We start from the raw sequence: 23,674 nt of genomic DNA on the forward strand, positions 1-23,674 counted from the left end.
TTTTTTTTTTTTTTTTTTTTTCCTTTTTTTTTTTTTTTTTCTTTTTTCCCTTTTCCTTTCCATGCAATCAGCTCGTTCTGGGTAAAAAAAAAACGCGGTTTATTCCCTCGGACACCGTCGCAAGAGAGCAATTTCTGCGGGACCGCCCGGCTCAGCGGCACCGGCAGCTCCCGGTTCACCCTCTGCCTCCTCCTTCGCCCCCCGAGAGTGTTGTATGCGGGGCTCCCCCCGTAGGACTCGCCCCAGCTCCTCGCCCCCTGCCCTCGCAGCAAGCCCTTTGCCAGCGCCGCTTCTCGCGGCTCCTTCCCCCAACGAAAGGAGCCGCGGATGCCCAGGTAACCGTGATCCCATCTCAGGGCAAAAACAGCTCAATGTCACCCGCCCCGAGAAGGGGGCTTACCGGAGCAAAATACCAGGCATTTTAAGCCCATTAGGTATCTCCCAGATGCAAATCCGCCGGCGGAAAGAGAAAGGCTCTATTAAGACCCGAGGACTGACAATTAGATTATAGTCCAATTGCCAGCGGATAATGTGCTAAAAGCTTTCCCACTTAGTGTAACTCCTCGCTGAAAATTATTCACACTTTGCGGGCTGCTGCAGTCCGGAGGGGGAGACGGCTTTGTCCGCGGAGAGCGCGACCAGCCGGGCGGAGCGACACACGGACACACGGCCAGACAGACACACGGGGTCCCCCAGCCAAGGGCATCACCAAACGCCCCTAAACCCCAAGCAGCAGCCGTAAAGCAAACCCGATTCCCCAGCAAGCTTACCGACGCTGCGACCACAGGCACACTTGTAGGAGCCGGGCTCCGTGACACTTTCACGCCCTTCCCCTGCCGCTCCACATCCCCTGGAAACCTGCTGCGGGCTTCCCCCCTATAAGCCTGGCCCTCGCTGGAGCTCGCAGACGAAAGCAAGGTAGATTTTGGTCCGGGTTGGAACAGCCCCCAAAAGCCGACTCGGGTGCTGCGGGACCTCGCAGCTGCCGGGGAAGCGGGGAAAATCGGATTGAAACCTGTTTTCCCGGCCTGAGAGGACCCGAGGAAATTGTTCCCCCCCCCCCCCCCCCCCCCCCCCCCCCCGGCAAGGGTACCCCCGCCGGCTGGATACCGCCTTGAGCTCCACCGCAGGGCTGAGCCCAAAGGCTGGCGGAGAATGGAAGGAGAGGCTCGGAGAAGCTCCTTTACGCTCTTTGAACTTAAAAATAACAAAATACGAAACCAGAGTGCAACGTTTTCTCTTTCCAGCCCAGCTACTTCACAGCAGGGGAGCGGATTTCGGTGGTTTGCAAAAGGATGCTCGCATGATTTCTGTGTACGAAAAGCCTTTTCAATGTCTTTACACGTAAAGCGTTTCACAATGCTCTTTGCAATCACAAAACGCTTACTTAGAGGATGGGAGTATTATTCAGGATGCAAAATGCGTGTGCACAGGTAGGCGCAGCTAGAGGCACAGGCATGCAGCCCCCAAACTTGAACTTGCCTGCCGATGCTTTCCTCAGCTGCTTTCCACCCTTCTGCCCCAGCCCGACTTCACTGTAAGCTGAAACCAGCGCTTCGGGCCAAAACCTTACTGGAAAACAGGACTTTTGGGTTAAGTGTGCATCTTAAAGACGTTAAACTGTATGTCAGTGATGTGGAAACTGTTTGCTGGGGCTTCTGAAAATCTCTCCTAGCTCGTGAAGTTTCACTGAAGCTACCATATCCTGACCGATGTACGTTCATCTGTCTGTCCTAGAGAGAGGACTGAGCTCGTTTCCGACTCTCCGCTAGGAGATGGAAAAGCAGCTCCCGGCAGCCTGGAAGGCTGCGAGGATTCCCTGTCCTCCGAGAGCTCCTGGGGCCTTTCAGAAACTGAGCTTCTGCAGGCGCCAGGAGAGCGGCCCTGCAACCCTTCACTGCTTGAAGCAAACCTCTGGCTACTGAGCAATGTGATTGCACACCAGGACTGCTCGGAAACCATACTCCAGCTCTTGGAATAAATAATATGTATATATATATATATATACAAACACACATGTATATCTTTGTAATGGTGAAAGATTTTATGCAAAATTTTTCATTCCATTGTCTTTCCTGCTATCTTGATTTTTTCACATTTCATATTTAATTTTCAATTTCAAAATTATTTAATAAATCAGCTTATTTATAACCTTACTATATAACTGTAATATAAAGATCTTTTTTTTACACTTTTTTGTGTGTGTGTGTGAAAACTGCACATTTACAAGATGCTAATAATATATTGCCAATTAGAATTCTGTAGAGCAAATTCAGCTAAGTAAAGTTTCAAGGAGACTATTTTTTTGTTTCTTAAAAAATCAGACTGCACAGCAATCAATCTTAAGATGGTCACATGCACATTAAGAGAACTGGTTATTTTTTTCCCGTGACTATTGCAGGCCTTGGACTGGTAGAAGAATTTCAGGGTTGCCTGTAATGGCGATATGAAAATAGGAATAGCGGGAAGCGTGGCGAAGGATAGAAACCTCAAGGACTAAGAAAAACATTTTCTGGCAAATGTCAAGGCAAACTTTTTTTCTCTTCTTCTTTTCTTCTAAATAGAAGAGTCTCTGATTTTGGGTCTCTAGCTTGAGATGTCTTGGGTGCTACTTACTTCATCTAGATTTATAGCTCCTTGACACTTCTTTTGTTGTGTCCAAAGTTTTGTCCCAAAATATCTGAAGCTAAGAACCTAAAATTAGAGAGTGCTTTTGAAACTGCTGACATCTGCATATTTCCCCTCTCTGAATATACAGCAGTAGGAATACACCCAAAGACAACGAGTTTTGCTTTGAGGGCTGGCCGTAGAAAGAATTAAAAAAAGACTATCAGCCATTTTTCAGAAAAACCTCACTAGCATAAGCTTTTCAATTTTTGCCCAGTGAAGCATGCTCATTTTGTGCTGGTAAAGGTAAAAGAAAAAGTTGGTTTTCCAAAGAATAAAAAAGTGAGAAAACAAGGAGATGACTGGATAATACAGAATATTTCATTTTTGGCCTGGTGAACTCAGAAAGCGAGAAGAAGTGTTGTGATTTCCAATTCTCACAGATCATACAAAACATGTTGTAATGAAGCATGTTGCACAGGCTGCAAGCAGCACTGCTGTCACCAAGAATGGCTCCAGCAGCCTTCTGCTGTCTGAAGCACCGCTGCAATGGTCACATAAACCCAACACACAGAGATAGGGCTGCGGTGCCAGGCTGATGAGACAGACCAGGCAGGATGGCCAGATATTTCTGGCTTCTTTTCACTCTGTAAGGACACAGGGAAAAGCATTCCCACACCACAGCGCAGTGAAAGGCATCGGTTTTGCTTATTTTAGCAGTATGGGGAACAGGTTTGGGGTGTTCTGGCACTAAAATGATATATACTTTTTCTAAGCATACAGTGCTAAGGCCTGCGATTTTGAAAGTATTTAGGATTAGGGCTTGAAAAACATATTTCAGTACCCATAACACACTGCTGATTTATCTGGCAATGGCTAAGCTTGTAGGGGGAAACTGGGCTTATTTGAAATAACTTGGTCGTAAATAATGTTGGGGGAAAGCAATTCACAAGTTTGTGTAATTCTCAGCATAAGCTTTGCTGGAAGCTTGGCACCAAAACTGTTTTCATTTCAGTGGTGTGAAGACAAGTGTACAAGCTGAGCACTTCCTGCCCTGTCCACACAGGTCTGGAGAACAATCCAGCTTGGTTCCATTACTTATATCAAAGCAAGGAAACCAATCAACCTGTAATTTGTACCATAAAACATTTCTAAAAACCAGGTAGGTCCCCATCAACTTGCAGACAATTAGAGGTGAAAATCTGCCCCTGCTAAAGTGAACAATTCCTTTAGTGTGGATAAGAGAAGAGTATGAACCATTACTCCAATTCAACTTCACCAAGCCTGCCACGGATTTTTATGCAGGTTTTTAGGGCTTAACTTGTTGACTGTAGTACTGTATTTGTGGTCTACATGAAACCTTTTAGCAAGAACGATCATGAAAATGAAAATCCGACTTCTGTGTGACCCAGAAACTAACACAACATTTTGCTATGACAGACGTGAGACTATAATGGTTCATATTTAATATAGATGAATGTGTTTTTCTACTAAGGAAGAATATTTATAGCTTTCTAGTGCCTGAATTTGTTAGTTTAAAATATGTCTAAACAAGAGTAAATAAGAAGGTGTTAGCCTCAAGCCTTCTTACAGAACACCAAGTTGAGTGTTTTTGTTTGTTTGTTTGTTTGTTTTTTGTTTTGTTTTGTTTTGTGTTTTTTTCTGAGATACTGGAAAGATTTGCAAAAGTTGACAAGTTCCTGACTGGTGTTACATTCATGTAAAACATGAATGAAGCAAATGTAATTGAATAGATAGAATAATAGCTTGCTGTACATCCTAAGTAAATAACCAATAAATATAACCATAGATTATAGAAGAGAATGCAAATTGGTTATTTTAGGGATAAAAAACACTAGGAAGTAAAAAGGTGTGAAAACAGCCCCCTTCCAGGAAGAAAGAAAAAAAAAAAAAAAGAGAGAGACCACTTATAAACCACAAGTATTAGTAAAATCACAGTTGCAGACATATCTTGATGACAGTGTTGCACAGGGATTGCGCTATATTAACAGCCCAATGTTCTCCTTTGGGCCACAATTAGGTGGATAGCTGGAAAGCTTTTTGAGAACTGCATAGCAGAAGGAACCATCAGGGGATGAGAACCATGCCACTGAGCTCCCACTGCTCACCTACCCCTGCCTCCAAGCAGACTGCAAGCCTTTCTGTGCTTGTATAATTACCCGCACAGTCAAGTCCCACCACAACATAGCTGATGCTCAGTAGTAGCCAGAGCAGCCCTGACTCTGTTGATTAGCTTCCCTGCCTATCAAGAGAGCACAGAGTACGATTTCACCCCTATCCACTGCTAAAATCTGCTCTAAACCTAGCCCAGTGAATTCCTACTTTCACTCCACAGTATCCTCTTAAATTTAGGGTTAGGTACTTGATTTTTTTTTTTCCTCTCCTCTTGGAGAGATTTTTTTGAGGGAGAGAATAATGAAAACCAGCCTAAAGCCATGTACTGTAATGCCAGCTGCATATGGAAATCAAAATAAGAAAAAAATAAAAAATGATCAAGTAATAGATCTTTTATTAATCGAAACCTTTTCCAAAGCAGAAAACATTTTTTTTTTAAATAAATTGGAATAATATATTTCAAGTAAATATGTGTTTTATGTTGTCACTTTTCAGCAATCTAAGGATTTGACCAAAAGCTAAGGTCTAGCATATTGTGAAATGAGCATTGTTTAAAAGCCCAGGGCATAGCCCCTTCTTAAACACAAAGGTCCACATTCCTCTTTCTTTTAAATAAGTCCTTTAGCACTTATAAAGAACAGAACTTCATCTTGCATCTTTCAATTTTAAAGGCAGCTGCCAAAGCACAGTGCAAGAAATAGTGCCTTAATATTTTTTTTCTTTCGAGAACAAGGAATGCTATAGGTACATGTAGTTCCTAAGACAAACCTGGTCTCTCAGTTTTGAAACCCTTGAATGTAAGTGATCCTATGGAAAAGCACTGTTTACCCTTATATTGTACACAAAATACTAAAAACTGTTCACCATGATTAGCATGAATAACCTAAAAAGGCCCATAATAAATGAGACTTGAGAAGAAAATTCCCTTTAACCTACCAGAATAAATTATGAGGATTTACTAAGCAGAGAGTAAAACCAAGGCTGGCACTGAAAGGAAGATAACAGAGTGGGGGAAAGCCTGAGCTTAATTTAGTGAGTATTTTGAAACAGGTATTTCATATCAAAAAGGGAAAAACAAGGTTAACCCTAGGGGGAAGAAGAAAAAAAAAAAAAAAAAAAAAAAAAACAACCCTGGCACTTCATAATGAAAAGAAAATTAAGACCAAAAGACTGAGAGTGAGGAGATTTGGTGCTAAGTCCCAGGGCTGGAACTACTTGCTGGGAGAACAAAGTGGTTAAAGTGCAGTTAACTTTTACAGCCGTCATAACAGTTTCATACCTCAGGTGATGTTTCCACCCTTCTTTGGCAGTGCTGTTCTCACTCTCAATCAGTGTAAGTTGGTAACCAGAACAGAAGAGTGGTATTTAGCAGTCTTCAGCTCTAGCCCAGGCTTGCAACAGCTCCCGTACTTTGACTATTGCCAAAAATGCACGTGATGCCACCAGCCTGCTGTATAAGGGGCTTGGGAGCTCACTGATTAAAAGCGCCATATTTGAACCCTTTATTAAGTTAATTTTACAAGGTACCGAGCCTTTTGCACTGATGCATTTCTAAGGACTGGGAAGTGCACTTATACTTTTAACGTGCACTCAAGTTCTCAGCAAAAGAAAGGCCATATGAAATCTGTCACTTAATATTTTCAACCTGCATGGCATCCTTTTCTTCAATTTGACAGGGTAGATTATGCCCACAAATAAACATTCCCAATAGTATATTTGGGCTTTTACCACTTGGCATCTGTCAAACAACTTGCCATCAGCTTTCTAAAATTGACAGTTTCAGTAGATTTCTGCTAAATGTTGAAAAATAGTTTTTCTGACCTCTTCTCTATTGAAGATTCAGACACCAGCTGAGGCAGCTGTCCAGTTTGCAGTATGATATAAGAGAAGAGAAATTAACCAAACAACAATTGAATTTGGAAATGTCTTTAGAGAAGCCACTGACTGCTGCAGGAAAGGGAGTATTACTTAGTTCTGCTGTCACTAAAATGGATGACACGTGATAATCTACAGTGACTGATACGTCTCTAATGTGTGACCTCAGAGCTGGAAGACTGAATGGGTACAGACTGCAGTAACAAGCACAGCACAATTGTCACTGGTATTTTGCTGCTCTCCTGCACTAACAGCTGAATTTATACAGCTTTGAATAACATGTAGCCTTGGTTTTTCTTGCCTCTAGACTGTGCTCTTTTGCTGGCAAATTTGTGTCTGTTGTGGGTTGGTGCTTTCAATACCGATGATGGTGGAGTTACAGGTGGAATTTACTTGTCCCACTGATAACAGAGTAGATGCCAGTGATGGGGGCTGGAGAAGCAGACACTGCCAGGCAGGATGTCTTCTGTATGCCTCTTCCTTTTGTTTTTATTTTTATTATTTATTCTGTTGGCAGGACTGTGTTACTAAAGCTGCAGCATGCTGAAGGCTGGAAAACCAATTGTCATGGGAATGAGAGAGCTTTGACAGCAAATTGAGAATCAAAAAGACACAAACTGTGGGTCTATCTGAAGCATAACTGAGAACTATTTGGGCTACAGGGATCGTGAAGAGAGGTCATACATGAAGCAAAAGAAGGGAAGGGTTAGCCCTTTTAAAAGCCATCTTTTTCTTGTCTTTCTCTAAACAAAACAGTCCTCAGTTTATTCAAGATGACTGGCTAAGTCATTCGAGTGCTATCTCACAGCCACCGCTGGAAGCTTACAGTCCTTGACATCTGTAACCCTCTTTAGTTCTCACTTTCCTCTTCACATTTTTTTTTATTTTATTTTATCAGAGCAAAACAATTTCTGCTGCAGAATGTCAGGTCCCTCTCAGAGCACACAAGGTTTGGGGTAAGGCTGAAACATCACCATTTTCAGTCCCAGATCCAGATGAGTTAACAAGCAGTGATCATCCTGCACTGTTGTGCCTGTGGCATGTCACCATGTTAGTTTCTCAAGCAGCTGTTTAGCTGGAGCTTTGCTAGCACCCCAAGTCACTGGTGAACTTAGCTCAGCCATCCGCAGGAAACATGCCATACATGACCTAGCAAAGACAGGGTCATTTCAGCAGTTAACCATATTCCTTGGCCTGAGTTCTTGGTATCTTAAAATAACCCCTCCCCAGAGCTATAAATTGAGTGGGAAGGATTGCAACAAATGCTTTTGCAGCCAAAGTGAGCTCTACTAATAAGCTGTCCATAGCTCAGTCACATTTTCTCCATTGACTGGCTGACACCAGAAGCTGTGGTCATTCCCTAGTCTGTTTACCTTGGTTCTCACAACTTGCCTATCGCTTTTATCCCTGAGCTCTCTGTTTGTTAACAGGTAGCGGGGACATGGATCTTTTGTATTATTGTCTGGTGAAGAGGAGGCAGCCATGACAAAGCACTGGTACTTTGAATCTCCCGGGGGGGAGGAGGGTACATGTGAGACATAACAGAACTGATAAAACTTGAGGACACTGATGCAGGCTTTTCCTGTGAAAGGAAAGGAAAGACTTCATAGCTGGGTCTGCATATGGAACCCAGGTTTTACAAAAGCTGGGTTCCCTTCTTAAGAAGAAAGACAGAAACCAGACTTACTATCTGTTCAACAGACTTTATATTAGTGTGCCACATGGATACCAAAGAGCTTTAGACATGTCTAGGCGTGGTCCTGTTTGAAGGGTTATGGTGAACCTCCTAACAGGCCTGTGTAGTCATCCAAGTGCCAGGGACTGGAAGAGGTTTAAACCATCACATATATATGTATATATATAATGCATATGAACTATTATATGAGATTATAGCACATGCAACACAATTAAAGTTATTTCTACCCCCTCTGGTATAATTTGTATTTACCTTTTTAATTATTATTATTAGAAAAAAATGAAAAAGAAAACCCAGGATATTATGACGAATAAAACAACTGCATAAACTCATGTAATCAAAGCAAAGAAGACCATGTGAGGTACCACAAAATTCTCTGCGTTGAGAAATTAGCCTCACTTGCTGGGCTCAAGGAACAAGCTCACTAACACACCCAACCCAATCTGGGTTTACCGAGGACCAGGACATTACTCTATGACACAACAAAACAAGCAGTATGTTCAAATTTAGGTACAATTTCTCAAGAGCATGTGTCCTGAAGGGGGCATCAAAAAGAGATACATTGCCTAAGTAGCAGGTATGAAGGCTGGTCACTTATCAGTTTATATGTTGTGATCATTGTGATGAGAGTTCTCTACATCAATAATTACTAATACAAAAGAGAACAAAATCATGCTGTAATTCTTCCATGAAGGAAGACATAAATATCCTCTACCTCCTATATTAGGCTGCCTAAATTCACAAAATATGTATACATTTAATGTTGTTAATATCCTGTCTTTATTTTCAGATTTAATTGGAATTACCCTTGTGGTTCAGATTTCTCTTCCTCTCCCCTTCCTCCCGCGCCCCCCCCCCCCCCCGCCCCCCCCGAGGAGGGACAGACAGAATTGTTTCAGCCTTGTTTCCTTAGGAAACCGGTTTAAAAAAACAGGCAATAAATATATTTCCCTCATGGTAATATCACAACCACCAAGCATATCTGTTTTGTGTTATATAAACAAATATAGTGCTTCAGGGTCAAAAACTCTGGGAGAGACATTAAGATGTCTTGCAAACAGCCCGTGTGTTCAGTACTGAAGATGAAGAACCTGCAGGTGACTCATTAGGCTAGACCTCCCCAAATGAAAGAGAGACCAAAAGCAAATTACAGCATCCATGTCAGGTGAACGTAGAAAGGAGATAAAAGCAAAAGACCCTTTGGGCATGCAAAGTAGAGAGATTCTGGCTGCTATTTCCCCATTGTTTCATATTCTATGCTTCTGGGGAGGAAAAAGAAAAAACATTACATTAATAAGGTAAGAGCACAATACCCTAAGAACTTTCCCTTCTTTTTGCAGCTTGACCAGCATCTGGTTAAAAAAAAAAAAAAAAAAAAAAAAAAAAAAAGATAATGAAATATTGTAGATGTGGGAATATTTTGCCCTTGGCAGCAATGAGGAAACCCATATAACTTATCTAATATGTCAGCAGATTGTTAGCAGCAGACGTGACCCCAGTTGGGTGGGTATTGCATCTATGCAGAAGTATAATGGTACTGAGAGGAACATAATGAGAACCAGGCTGAGCTACAGCATGGCTCACATGGAGAAAGGCTTTCTTTGCAGTCACTGCTATGTGTCAAGGAAGTGGAGCCTTTTGTGAGTCAGCAGCAGCAGCATCACTAGTGCTCCCTCAGAGGGACACTGACGAAATGGCTAACAGACCTGAACCAGAGCTGCAAAGGCTGAAAATACACTATTGTATCATCTCAAAACTTCCCATGTGAATGATGGGGAGGCTTTGCTTGCTCTCTGTTTTCCTATGAGGTTTTAGAGCATTTGGGAACCAAATCTGTTGCTTCTTTTTCTCTTCACAGAAGTCCTCAGAGCTTTGTGGAACAGCAAATGCTGTAATACACTGGTGGGGGTGAGAGAGCAGAAAAGTAAATATGGCTTGGGACAACCAGTCTGTTAATTCAAGTATTACTTGCAGGGCTGGGAGAACTGTAGGAAAAGCACCAGGGAAAAAGTTACGAGTTCATCATCAGATGACACACATCTTTGACGTGTAACATACTACTGTCCCACTGTTCTCTTCCCCTGTGCTTCCATTCTTTTCCATGGCTAACTACTTGAAAGATTTTGCTCTGTAGCTATTTCTCTACATTTGTGCTCTATTGGCAGTAGATTTTAACAGACGGTGTCCATTGGTGTCAGTAGTAGCCCTGTGCCCAATCCTGTGCAGTCCATTGCATTGCTAAAGCACTAGCTAATAGAAAATGCAAGAAGAGATTATCAGAGCTTCAGGTTGAATAGACATTTAGCACTGCACATACTCTGACCACATTTCAACCGACATCTTCAACCAGCTCAGGAAGGCATGAAAGCACATTGGGCCAATAGTAAAAATTTGGGGGCAATGTTTTCACAATTCTTCTTTTAATGACTCATTAATACAAATCCAGAGAGATGATGCTGGTATTAGCCAGCTCACTCCACTGAACTCTGCTGGAAGCAAATGTAAGCTTTATGGTTGAGCAATAGTATTAGGCAAGTATTCATGTAACAAAAGCAGCAGGGTAAATACCACTCATGAGCCATGAATATTAGCCTGAGGAAAAAATCATATAGCATATATCTTTCTACTGCTTGTACAAATATTCCCCCCACTCCCTTTAAATACAACCAGATTCTTCCCTGGGTCTGAGTATAACAGAAATATATATGTCATTTGGACTAGCTGATGCAAAAGGTGATGGCTGTTTGATTGAGTATATACAAATTCTGAATAATACCATGGTTGCTAGAAAGCACCCATGCAAGAATAGGAAGGGAGGCCCAAGGAGTTCATGAGAAGGACTTGGGGTTTGCCAGCATCCCCAGAATACATTGAAATTCAGCTGAGTTTGGACCACACAACTGGCCATTGAAATCTCCAGTAGTTACCAAATCTCTTCCTCAAGAAAGATCTGCAGGGAAATGTTTTGTTTGTTTTTTAAAAGCATCTCCCCATGCTCTGCAGGTAAGCTGCAAAAGCCAGAGGACAAAGCTGGTAGCCTGTAAGAACATATAATGCCAAGGATGAGGGAAGATAACAAAAAGGGACTAGGAAAACAGACACTTTATCCCACAGCACTCTTCAGAGAAAGTGTGCCACCAAGCGTCTATCACAATGCAAGCTGCTAAAGGCACCACCTTATTTTAGTTAATTAATAAACAGAGAATCTGCATAAATGAAGCAGAGTGTGCTCATCTGAGTACTAGAGAGATGCAGCTTCACTGCCAAGCTTGTGGTATTGCATCCATATCACTCAGAATATTGGAGAAATAATTTTTCCTCTCCCTGTCTGGTATGTGAGAAAAAAGAGCTCAATCGCACAGTCATTTCCTGGGCATTTCTGCTTAGGTGCTTGTGAGCACAGACTTAGCTCTAGCTGCTTTTGCCAATGTTTCTGCACTAATTGTAATAACAATAAATAACGATGAAAAGGCTTTTTGTACCACTTTTCAGTCGTATAATTCAAGTGCTTTGAAAATAAGGAAAATTATTGTCATAAGTAGATAGGAGAGGAACGACTACACAAGCCAGTTCCAGCATTGTCCCCCAGAAGGCGAATGCCATCGTAAGAAGTGTGCTCACCTCTGCCAAGACTCAGCCCAGTTCTGCATCACTCAGAAAACATCTATGCTCCTTTTCAGCACAACGAAAGGAGCTACCTGAACACAGATGCTTAGGCTGGCAGAGGCATTATCCTGCTGTGTGAGGAATCCACATCTGGAGAGACAGCTGTGGGTGTCCTCCTGGAAACAAGCAGCGTGAGGTACCTTGCAGAAGCAAAGCTCCTCTGATGGCTGTTTGGCAGCCCTTACAGAAGGAACAGAGCTTGTCTGACAGGACACTTGTGACAAAGAAACCAAGGCATACTGCATTTTGGCTACAGTAATAAATCCTGGATAGGATCTGTAATGAAACCAGTGCTGCAGGACTTCCTGCAACATGTCACCATCATGAAAAACCAGCAGACACACTATCGCAGCAGTGGAAGTGGTTTTTTGTTTGTTGCTTTTTATTACTTTACTCACTATATGCACGCATCCCCTAGGCAGATGGTGTTTTTCCTCTGGATGGGCAGTTTATTCCTTTTTAATTCACAAGGAAAAACAAACACATGCACACAAAATACAAAAACAAACAAAAATACTCATACCAGCCTAAAAAATACTTTATGTTTGAGAAACAAAAAAAAAAAAAAAAAAAGAATTCCAATCATGGCACACATTGTGCAACTCATGTCAGAAAAGTTCCAGTGCGTGTTTAAAGTTTAGTACTCCAGCAAACAAAACTTCAGCAAAAACACATTAAAAGATAAACTGAATTAGGAGTTTGAGTCTAAATTCAGATTGAGTTTAACTAGTAAAACACACTTTTCATTCATCTTGCTTTTTCTTTCTGTCCCTGTGTGGACAAGCCATTAGACTTCAAGAGCTTTGGTCTTCTACATTCACAGGCTGAATACACACAGATACTAACTCCAGCTGAAGCTGCTAGCCACTATCCAAATACTATGGCAAAATTATCAGTAGTTGATGTTTAATGTATTTTGTCTTGCAGACTTCAGGAGAAAAATACATTTTTTGGTTCATAAAAAAAAAAAAAAAAAAAAAAAAAAGTCAGACACATGGAGTCTCTCAACCAGCACAATTCTCAGGTATTAGGAGACTGTCACTCAGCTTTCATCTCTAATTTTTCCTTTTGCTCATTTTTACATCTAAACAAGTAGCGTTTTAAATTGAGAAGATTAGCAACAAGATCAATGCCATTTTTTGGAATGTGTTTTGCAAGGGAAGAAATGTCCTGCAATCACTTGCAAAGCAAGTGTTCATAAAGAGTCTGCAACTGTGGATACACACATGAAACTAAACATTGCAGCCTCCCATTGCTTAAATGAGCCCTTCAGACAGGGCTACCTGTTCTCAACCTAATTTCAGTATTATGTTAGGGAGAGAAGTCTCTTTGTATACGATCTGACAGGCATGTGTTCTTGAGGAAGTGGATGGGAAGCCCTCTGTTCATATGACTAATTAGACAGGCTTCATGCTGGGTTGCTCTTTTTTGATGCTGATCCCTGTACTAATTGTCAGTTTGTTCCTTGGGAAAGCAAGGTTGAGTTCAAATGCTGCAGTGCCTTGTTCCCTGTTAGCTTTCCTGACCTTAAACTGATGTGAATTGACAAGGAACAGACTGGGAGAGTGCACAGTTCATTCCACTTGTAGAGTGCACATTTTGAAGCCAAGTCACAGGAAGAAACAGGAGCACAATTAACAGGGAGTAGTCACCACTTAGATGAAATCAGCCATTGCACCCCTGAAGCAACAAAAAAAAAGAATTTGAGGAGGAGGAGTCAGCATGATTGATAAGTATGCTCTTCTATTTGAGATCACAGCTCCCTTAGAAAAATGTAGATGGCTTAGTTTTTAACTAGATCTCTGACTGTTTTTGTTGTTTTTTGTTTTTTGTTTTTTTTTTTTGCTTGGTTTTTTTTCGGGTTAATTTTCAAAAAATTAAAACCAAGCTAACACAGCCGAGCCACCCCCCCCACCCCCCAGCTGCCTTTTTTTTTTTTTTTTTTTTTTTTTTTGTGCTGAGGCTGTTTCAGCTCTGATCAGGCTTTCATGGTAGGAGGGGGAAAAAGGGGAGCATTTAATCAAATCTGACATTCAGAAGCTCAGTCCTGCAGGGTACTGAGCTCATTGACCTCAGTCCACCAAAACAATATACATAGAACTTCAAAGGGGATACTCACATGCTTAAAGTTAAGCAGATGTTTAAGTGGTGTGTTGGATCCAGGCCAGCAAAAGCATGGCCATCCAAAAAGCTAAGGCACTCCAGTGTGCTCAGGTCTGCAAAGAGCTACCTTTATCGGATCAGCTCTCAGTGTAGCTCCAGAGCAGGTGTTACAACTAAAGCAGAATCTGAGATGAAAGGGACCCAAGAACCTGGCTGCAGAGGCACAAGAAAACTGGCAGATTTCTGGGCAGTGGTTTCCATTCTGTTCCTTACAAAGTAAATGCTCTCCTATGCTCTTCCTGGTTTAGCATGAAATGAGGCAGCCAAATGCTCTGTTCCCATCTAAAGTCCTAAAATTCTAGTTTACAATCAAGGCATGACAACTCTACAGAAGAGGGGGAAAATGTTTATATTTTTTGGTTGTGCTTTACCCCCTCTTTTCTTTCTGATGCTTTTAATTTTAGTAAAAGAGTTCAAGAGTGCAAGGCCATAGCTTTCCAATTTCAATGGCAGACAGACTGGAAATTACTGTGTATCAGTACATCCTCAGGACCTGACCTGAAAAAGCTGGCATGCTGCATGTAGTTCTTTGAGGGAAACAGAAGAGTTTTCAGCTGAACAAAGATTCTCTTGGTCTGATTTCTGATATGGTCTCAGCAGGACTTCAGCTAACCAATGCATCTTGGAGGTAAAGAAAGAGCAAACAAGACCTGAATCTGTTGTATTAACAGCAAGAAGAAAAGAAATCCTAAGCAATGATCTCCATGGGAAGCTTTAAGCATAATTGGCCCAGCTGTCTTATTTTTTGTCCAATTTCCTTCAGCTGAATATGTTCCACACAGGTACATATGCATACACCTATATATCTTTCCATTCTTATTTTGCAGCACAGATTTTGGACAACTGAAAAGCTTATTTCTGAAGACAGCACAGATAATATTTCTGTCTACCTTAGTGCACAGATATATAAGCAAGTAGGAGGAATACAGATAAAGCATTTCAAACTCAGAAGAAATTAATTCTGCAGAAGTTCAGCTGGCTGGACAAGAAATAAGCAGTTACTGAAGGTCTGTGAAATTCCAGCCCTTGAAAAGTCTTTGAGATATGCAGAGAACAGGTACTAATGAATACAGCATGCTCAATGTCAGCTTTCTGATAAAAGTCACTACTAAATTGCAATTTCATTGGGTTTTATACAGCACTCAATGTGATTTTCAAGTTTTCTTTTGAGATACATCACTTTAAAGTTTTTCTACTTAGGATTGTAGTGGGTTTATGTGGAAGGTTTTGGTAGCAGGGGGCCATAGGGGTGGCTTCTGTGAGAAGGATCTAGAAGCTGCCCCATGTTTGGTAAGGGCCCCACTGCTGACCAGAGCTGAGCCAATAAGTGATGTTGTTTGTGCCTCTGTGAGAGCATGTTTAAGACAGAAAAAAAACACTGCGCCACACAGCAGCTGGGAGAGTGAGAGGAGTGAGGAACAGCCTTGCATGCACCAAGGTCAGTGAAGAAGGAGGAGGAGAGGTGCTCCAGGCACCAGAGCAGAAGTCCCCTGCAGCCTGTGGTGAGGACCATGGTGAAGCAGGATGTCCCCCTGCAGCCCATGGAGTGCCACGGTGGAGCAGGGTTCCACACTGCAGCCCGTGGAGGAGACCACAGTGGACCTGCACCGCTGGAGACTGCGGCCTGTGGAAGACCCCTGCCAGAGCAGATTCTGGGCCGTACCTGCAGCCCGTGGAGAGGAGACCACGCAGGAGCAGGTGACCTAGCAGGAACTGCTCCCCATGGGGGACCCAGGTTGGAGCAGTGTGCTCCCGAGGGATGGACCCCATGGTACAGACCCATATCTGGAGCAGTTCTTGAAGAGCTGCTGCCTGTGGGAAGCCCACACCGGATCAGTTCAGCAAGGACTGCATCCCGTGGAAGGGACCCCACAACACAGGGGACGAGAGTGACCGAGAAGGAGCGGCAGAGAAGAATTTCTATAGGCTGACCATAACCTCCATTCCCCCGTTCCCCTGCGCCGCTTGGGGGGAGGAGGTGGAAGAGGGTGGATGGGGGGGGCAAGGTTCTTTTGGTTTCTTTCCTTTGTTTCTCACTTCTCTAGCTTGCTAGTAATAGGCAGTAAATCTTACTATCTTCCTATGCTGAGTCTGTTTTGCCCGTCACAATAATTACTGTGCGATCTTCTTGTCCTTATCTCAACCCTTGAGCCCCTTTCATCGTATTTTCTCCCTGTTCCTCTTTGAGGAGGGGGAGTGAGAGAGCGGTTGTTGTGGAGCTCGGTCGCCCACCGGAGTAAAACCATCACAAGGATATGCTTCACTTTTCATCACGAATGTCCAGGTAAGGAAGAGAGTGCACTTCACAGACAGGCAGGAGAAATCAGAGAAAGGCAAGAGAGTCCAGACAAGCAAAATACTGTCACTGGTTCAGTCTGATTTAAGAATCATGACAGAGGTCGAAGCTAATGTATATTGGGGGAAAATAAAAATTCTCTTAATACTTTTCCTGAACAGGTCAAAAGAATTTTGCATTGCTGTGCGATTTTACTAGCCTATACCCACCTACCAGGGGAAGATGGTGATTGTCTCTTCCAGTCTAGCTTTCTTATTCTATCACAAGATAAAATGTCATCTCAGTCTTTCAGGATGTGGGTTCGAGGTAACTGCAGACTCTTTCAAGCTTTCTCTGAGCATATAGATTAAGGGCTGACATTTAACAGACCATGCAGTCTGTCTTCTCCTGCCATCGCTAGCTCTGTTGGAGATGATTGGTCTGGAACAAAAAGAGTAATGAAAGCACAAGTAAAGATTCACCTTAGGCACCTTTCATGCATGACACTAAAAGTAACAAAACATCCTAGTTTTCTTATTTTGACAGGATTTCTATGTTAGCACAGCAGCAGCAGAACAGGTTAGGTCTCATGCATCTGCCGTAGAGCTTATTTTCATTTAAATGATGTTTTTTCAACCTTCCATGATCTAGACCTTGTATAAATAGATGAATACTAGCTTATCAACATCTTTCTTCACACCCACATCAGCACAGAGTGGCAAGAGACTTTCCCGCAGAGACTTATCAATAGATGTCATAGCACCAGTTTCAGAAAACTCTTCAAAAAAGCTAATAGATTTGTAAGAGAGGTCACAAAGCATCATGCCTGCCATATCCGTTCTCTCTGAGTATGCAATCTTTCAAAACCAAAGCAGTGGACTAACCTGTTCAGCTGTGACATTTGTCACTACATGTCCTCAAGAAGTGCTTGCTAACAAAAGCAAGGACTTGCAGAATGCCAGAAGGCACTGTCCTACAAGTGTGTGTTCAAGTGAAAGACCTTACTCCATAACCTGTTGTAAGGGCACCTTATGTAGCCTTGAATCAGGGTGCCTCAACTTTTCCCTTTAAACATATAAGGAAGTATTTTTGTTGTTTTCTTTATTTTTCCCCCCTCCAGTTTCCTGAGGCAGTTTTAAGAGTCAGAATTAATGTTCTACCCATCTGTGAAAGAACAGTTGTCTGCATCCTATTCCCATATGTTTGGATAACGTTCAGACAGCAGCACTGAGTAGCACAGCCATAATTGTGTGGTTGTAAAAGTTCCTATTGCATCAAGCAACCAGAAACACACACATATCCACACACACGGAAAAAGAAGGAGTGCTGGATGCTAGTATCCTCCCACCCTAGAATTCCTATATCTGTAACAACAATTCTCCATGTATCAGAATTCAATTTAACAGCTCTAATAAAAAAAAGCAGAGGATAGGTGGCATGGTGTTTTTTCCTTCCTCTTCCTCATGCATCAAGCAAAACAAGGTGAGATGAGGGGAAATAAAGTGCAATCCTGACACATATTTGAGAAGAACTGTATAGGTCCTACCATTAGGGCTGCATCAGAACACATGCATCAGACAAGGCTTACTGAAGATCACTGCAGAAAAAATGTTTTTCAGCATCGTATACATGAGAAGCAGACCAACTAAAACAGAAGAGGAGGATGTCTTGGCTGCAGTTACAGGCTGTTTCAGAATGCCTATTGAAAAAAGTCTCATCAAACTAGTGTTCTAGGTATGCCATAGATTGTATGTTCAATGCTTGGTCTGTCAACGATAATGATATGACAGTAATAAGCTTGGGCACAACATCAGGGACAGAGTATCAGGGTGGTAAAATCTCCAAACTGCAATTTTGAATTTCAACCTCCTTGTTCAGAGAGGAAACAGCAATGTGAGGTGTAGCCTCTGGCTGAGGTACAAGGTCACTGAAAGCAGACGCATGCCACTTGGTGAAATAAAAGTGTAGACTAAACAGTAGGTGATATTATTGACAATTGACCACATGAAGGAAACTTTCATCACCAAATTGCTTTTTACCAGATGTTCACAACTACACACACCCAAACTCTCAGTCTCTTGTCTACTGGAAAGAATTCATGCCATTTTCCTTTGTTCATTAGAATAGGGTCCTATTTGGATGAGGTTTATGATAACATTTCAACGTATAACAGCTCCCATTGTAGACAGCTGGGAGTGAATACCTGAAAACCTAGTCATCAGATTTAATCACTGTGGGAGAGAAGGAAAGAGACAAGAAGAGTTCACCAAGCAGACTGCTACTGCAGCTTTATTCAAAGGTTGCTGCAGTACAAAATGGGCAAGGCAAGGAAAGGGAGTTGGGAAGATTGAGAGGACTTTGGGTAGATGGTGATGAAAGGTCGTAGTTCTGGGGAAAGGAACAGAAAGCTCTGAATAGAAATGATTTGGGAATGGAGCTTGAAGAATGGGAGTGATGTGTTAGAAAAGTGTCAGAGAACTTCAAAACACTGTGGGTATTGGACTTTAGGACAGGAGGGTTGAGAAGTGGAATACTGAGTTCCCATCACCCAGGCTCTCACACTAAATCAGTGTGAGATGGGATTATCTTTAGCCAGATATAAGCAGACCCTCATTAGGAGTCCAGGACACACAAAACTCCATCTAGTTTTTTCTTGAACTGGACTATAATGGCACTCCCTCTCTCTCTTTCTAACAAGCTGGAAATATCCTAGCCTTTCCAACCCCTCTCAGTCACAGGCACATCAGAATTTCCCAAGCAGTTTCAGGTATCTTCCATATAATGCTCTCCATCTTTTAAAAGAGCTTCTCATTAACCAATAAATTATATCATTTCATCATTAACCAGTCTAACTCAGATGATGCACGTGTTTCAGTTATATCAATATGAGAGCTTGCAAAAACTCCAGGCAAGCAACTATTCCACCCATCCAATTCTTTCAGTCTACCCCTTCACCCCTCAATCTGTCTTAGCTACTACTGAATGTTTTGTGTTGTTCAGAGAAGACTGGGAAGTCCCAAATACAAGTGTGATGTAGCAATAAAAAGCTATTTCTAGAAAGCATTGGATGTTTAACCTGTGATCTTGCATTGCCAAGCAAGTCACAGCACTGAACTAGCTGCTAACTAAGGAGCACCACTTTCCAGGAGGTCAAGAAAGTTTTGAGGTGCATGTAATTAAAAGTTATTTTAATTTCATTTTAGATTTTCTAGTAGATCATACTGAATAATAAATAATTTGTGTATGTTACATAAAAATAGTGGAAAGCAAATATTTAACTTTTCAGATAAAGAATTTGCTTACCGCAAATCAAGAAGTAGTACCATAACATTTTCTATCTTAATCTGGAGAAGTTTTAAGATGAAAACTTTCTTATATTTAAACAAATAAATCTTCTTGCCACTCAACCCCCTGATATCTGCAAAATGAAATCTGGGTTGTGAATGGATTTTCAGAATTATCTAAGTTTGTACTGACATAAAAGTAGTGGGTGGCCTCTGTGTATGAATCTTTAGAAATAACATTTACTAAAAGTTATTGTTTCTTTTAACAAATAGATCTTAATGAAAGTTTCACCATTCTTTATTAAAGAATAATGAATTGATCCTGAAAACAGTGCCAGACATTATTAAACTAATTTATATTTTGGAGTACCTTGGGGGTTTTGTTTAGCTTTCTGTCTCCACAGCTCTTGGCTAACTCAAGTAAACCACAGCTGGCTTAGTGGATGATGCTGGGGATGGTGGAAGAGGAGAACAAGGTTTCTCCCCTCAGTGTCTTGCTGTTCTGTTGCCCCTTGAGAATAGAGAGGATAGCAGGTTTCTTGGCCCTGTCTCTCCTGCAGTACTGAGCTAGTGAAGGAGTTTCAGACAGGTGGAGGTTTGTTCACTCTTCACCATTAAACCCAGCACTACAGTGTTATGTGAGCTTCTGCATGATAGTGACAACTGGTCCAGATGAGCTCTCACAAAAACTCATTCGATGTACAACTTGCTATATACCCACTGCATGCATTGCTGTCCCACAGAATAAACTGAGAATGCACATTCATTAAATGCCATTTATTTGGGGGCACAAGTAAGAAACAAGAAGATTAATTTACCTAGAGGTAGCTGGGATATTTCATTTTTATAAGTGCGAGAACTAAATTTCACTAGTTTTAAATAGTTTTTCCCCCACAGAGCATTGGGAACCAGATTATTTGCCAGCTTTCTACCATAATTTTACCTTCAACCTCATTGAGTCAGACTTCTCATGATTACGAAGTGTCCTAAGACAAATGACACCACACAATTGTCTTGTTCTTCATGGGTGCAAAACATTTATAGAAAAACAAGTTTCAAAAACAGGTAAAGGTAGAAGAAAATAGGAGAATTCCAAGTTAAAAAAATAGCAACATTAATGGGGACAAACCAGACTGAATGTATTTGCAAAACTGTGTAGATGCAGTTGGACTTTAAGCATATATAAACCAGGTAAAACTAATTTTTAAAAAAAATATATATATATTGGAGATGTATTAAATTAATTTTCTTCAGTAAAGAGGAAATTTAAATACAATTCAAGAATAACTGTGCCTAAAAGGAAGGCTCTGCAGGAAGATCTGTATAGGCTGGACCGATGGGCCGAGGCCAATGGTATGAAGTTCAACAAGGCCAAGTGCCGGGTCCTGCACCTGGGGCACAACAACCCCAAACAGCGCTACAGGCTGGGAGATGTGTGGTTGGAAAGCTGCCTGGCAGAGAAGGACCTGGGAGTATTGGTTGACAGTCGGCTGAATATGAGCCAGCAATGTGCTCAGGCGGCCAAGAAGACCAACAGCATCCTGGCTTGCATAAGAAACAGCGTGGCCTGCAGGTCCAGGAAAGTGATTGTCCCCCTGTACTCAGCTCTGGTGAGGCCACACCTCGAGTACTGTGTTCAGTTTTGGGCCCATCACTACAAGAAGGACACGGAGGTGCTTGAGCAAGTCCAGAGAAGGGCTACGAAGCTGGTGAAGGGTCTGGAGAACAAGTCTTACGAGGAGCGGCTGAGGGAGCTGGGACTGTTTAGCCTGGAGAAGAGGAGGCTCAGGGGCGACATTATTGCACTCTACAGGTGCCTGAAGGGAGGCTGTAGTGAGGTGGCGGTTGGTCTATTCTCCCAAGTGCCAGGTGATAGGACGAGGGGGAATGGGCTAAAGTTGCGCCAGGAGAGGTTTAGGTTGGATATTAGGAAGAACTTCTTTACTGAACGGGTTGTTAGTCACTGGAATAGGCTGCCCAGGGAAGTGGTGGAGTCACCATCCCTGGAGGTCTTTAAAAGACGTTTAGATGTAGAGCTTAGGGATATGGTTTAGTGGAAGATCTGTTAGCGTTAGGTCAGAGGTTGGACTCAGTGATCTTGGAGGTCTCTTCCAACCTAGACTATCCTGTGATTCTGTGATTCTGTAAAAATGCTGGCTGGTATAGCAAAAATTAAGTGGTAATAATATATATATATATATATATATTTTTTTTTTTAAAAAAAAAAGGTTCCCAATGAAATTGTCCAGCAATAACCTTACAAGCAAAGGAAGGGAAGCACTTTTACATACAAACAGATACATTCTGGAACACTACCACAGAAGGCTGTGAAAGCCACAAGTATGAAAAGAGATTCAGGGAAGAATTGGGTAAGTTCACAGAGGATATATTCATCAATGTATATTAGAGAATCATTGGTCCTTATATCATTGATGTTTATAAGTTGGGAAAACATACCAGCAGAGTGATCCCTCTCTCTTTGAAGCAGAACAGCTGCTACATACAAGTCTATGTGGATCTTCAGGTCTGATCCACCATAGTGCTTACCATGGTGGGAGCCAAGGAAGTCTTTTATATCCCTTATTCACCAACATATTTTTCCACTTTTTTTACCCTGCTCCTTACTATTTAGATCTAATGATATGAAAGTCTGTTGAAAGTGTCCCACTGTCTATATTCATGTCTACTGAATGCACATAAAACAGGTATAAAAACTGACTGCAAAGGAAAGCCGTCATCATTTACAAATGATGACGTACAGCATTTAAGTCTATAGAATATCAATTCAGCCACAGTCCTTTAGAGTTTATGTTTGTCACCATCTCTTTTAATACTCTCATTTGAAAATAGTTTAATACCACTGGTAATTTTAGGCTTTGTTTTTATTGTTGTTGTTGTTTGTTTTTAAATTTAGACTTCACAAATAAAAATGAGACCCAAACCCAAGAATAACGTATTTTAAGAGTATCTTCAGTGACGTTTTTTTTCAGCTAAAGACATATCCTGAAAAAACATACAACAAAGGAATTTGGAAGAAGAAGAGGTTTGATGACACCAACACCCTGAGTAGAAAGTAAAGACACCTCAAAAGGTACACTATTTTATCACCCCCAATTAATTTAAGTTCTAACGGTGTGGTCTGGAAAAGCAATTATGCATCCAGTTAACACCAACCCCTTCTTAAACCTCACTTAATCTGAAATATCAAAATATTGCTGCACACAATTCAGTATAACTAATAAGAACCTATGTTAGAGCCTACTGCATCAACTTGAGTTTTAACCAGCATTTCTCAGGAGCACAGGACGGCCTGTTAACCACAGCTATAAAAGCTGTAATCTCAATGTTTACAGACACCTTGTGTGATAAAAGGACTACGTAGCACCAGCTTGAAAAAACACCATAGCGAAGATGGGTTACCTGCTCATAGCTGTCCTTGGAGATGCTCTGCACAGACATCTGTGTTGCAGCAGTATCTGTATGCTGGTGCCTGTTGCATACAAGAAGCATGAATGTAGCAGATAAGCACTCAAAGAAAAGCTAGATATTTCACTGATTTATTAGTGTTATATTCTTCTTCCCCTCCTGCTTTTCCAGGGATCTTCTCACTTCATCCACTAGTACAATCTTCAAAAAACAAGTTGCAGTTCCTTCCCTCTTTGGCACTGCTAACCCACTGACGACATAGATGCTTCTCAGCCTAATGACCTTCAGATGAAGAGAAGCAAAACAACCCACACACTCACAAGGAAATACACACTTTTTTTTAGAGAGGAAAGCAAAGAAGATCATTCAACTGAGTTAGCACTCACTGACTTTTGTAGCAAGGTCAGCACCTGCCCAAGAATACTTAGAAGGAAACCAGGAGTACCTGAGGTCCATGAGAAGTTTGCTTACCCCAAGACACATTCTCTGTGCAGCTCTCCTATGTAGTGATGTCTGCCTGTGTATAGAAGTGTGGTAGATCCGCAC

The sequence above is a fragment of the Oxyura jamaicensis genome, chromosome 2 (genome assembly GCF_011077185.1).
Source record: "Oxyura jamaicensis isolate SHBP4307 breed ruddy duck chromosome 2, BPBGC_Ojam_1.0, whole genome shotgun sequence".
NCBI classification, from domain to species: domain Eukaryota; kingdom Metazoa; phylum Chordata; class Aves; order Anseriformes; family Anatidae; genus Oxyura; species Oxyura jamaicensis.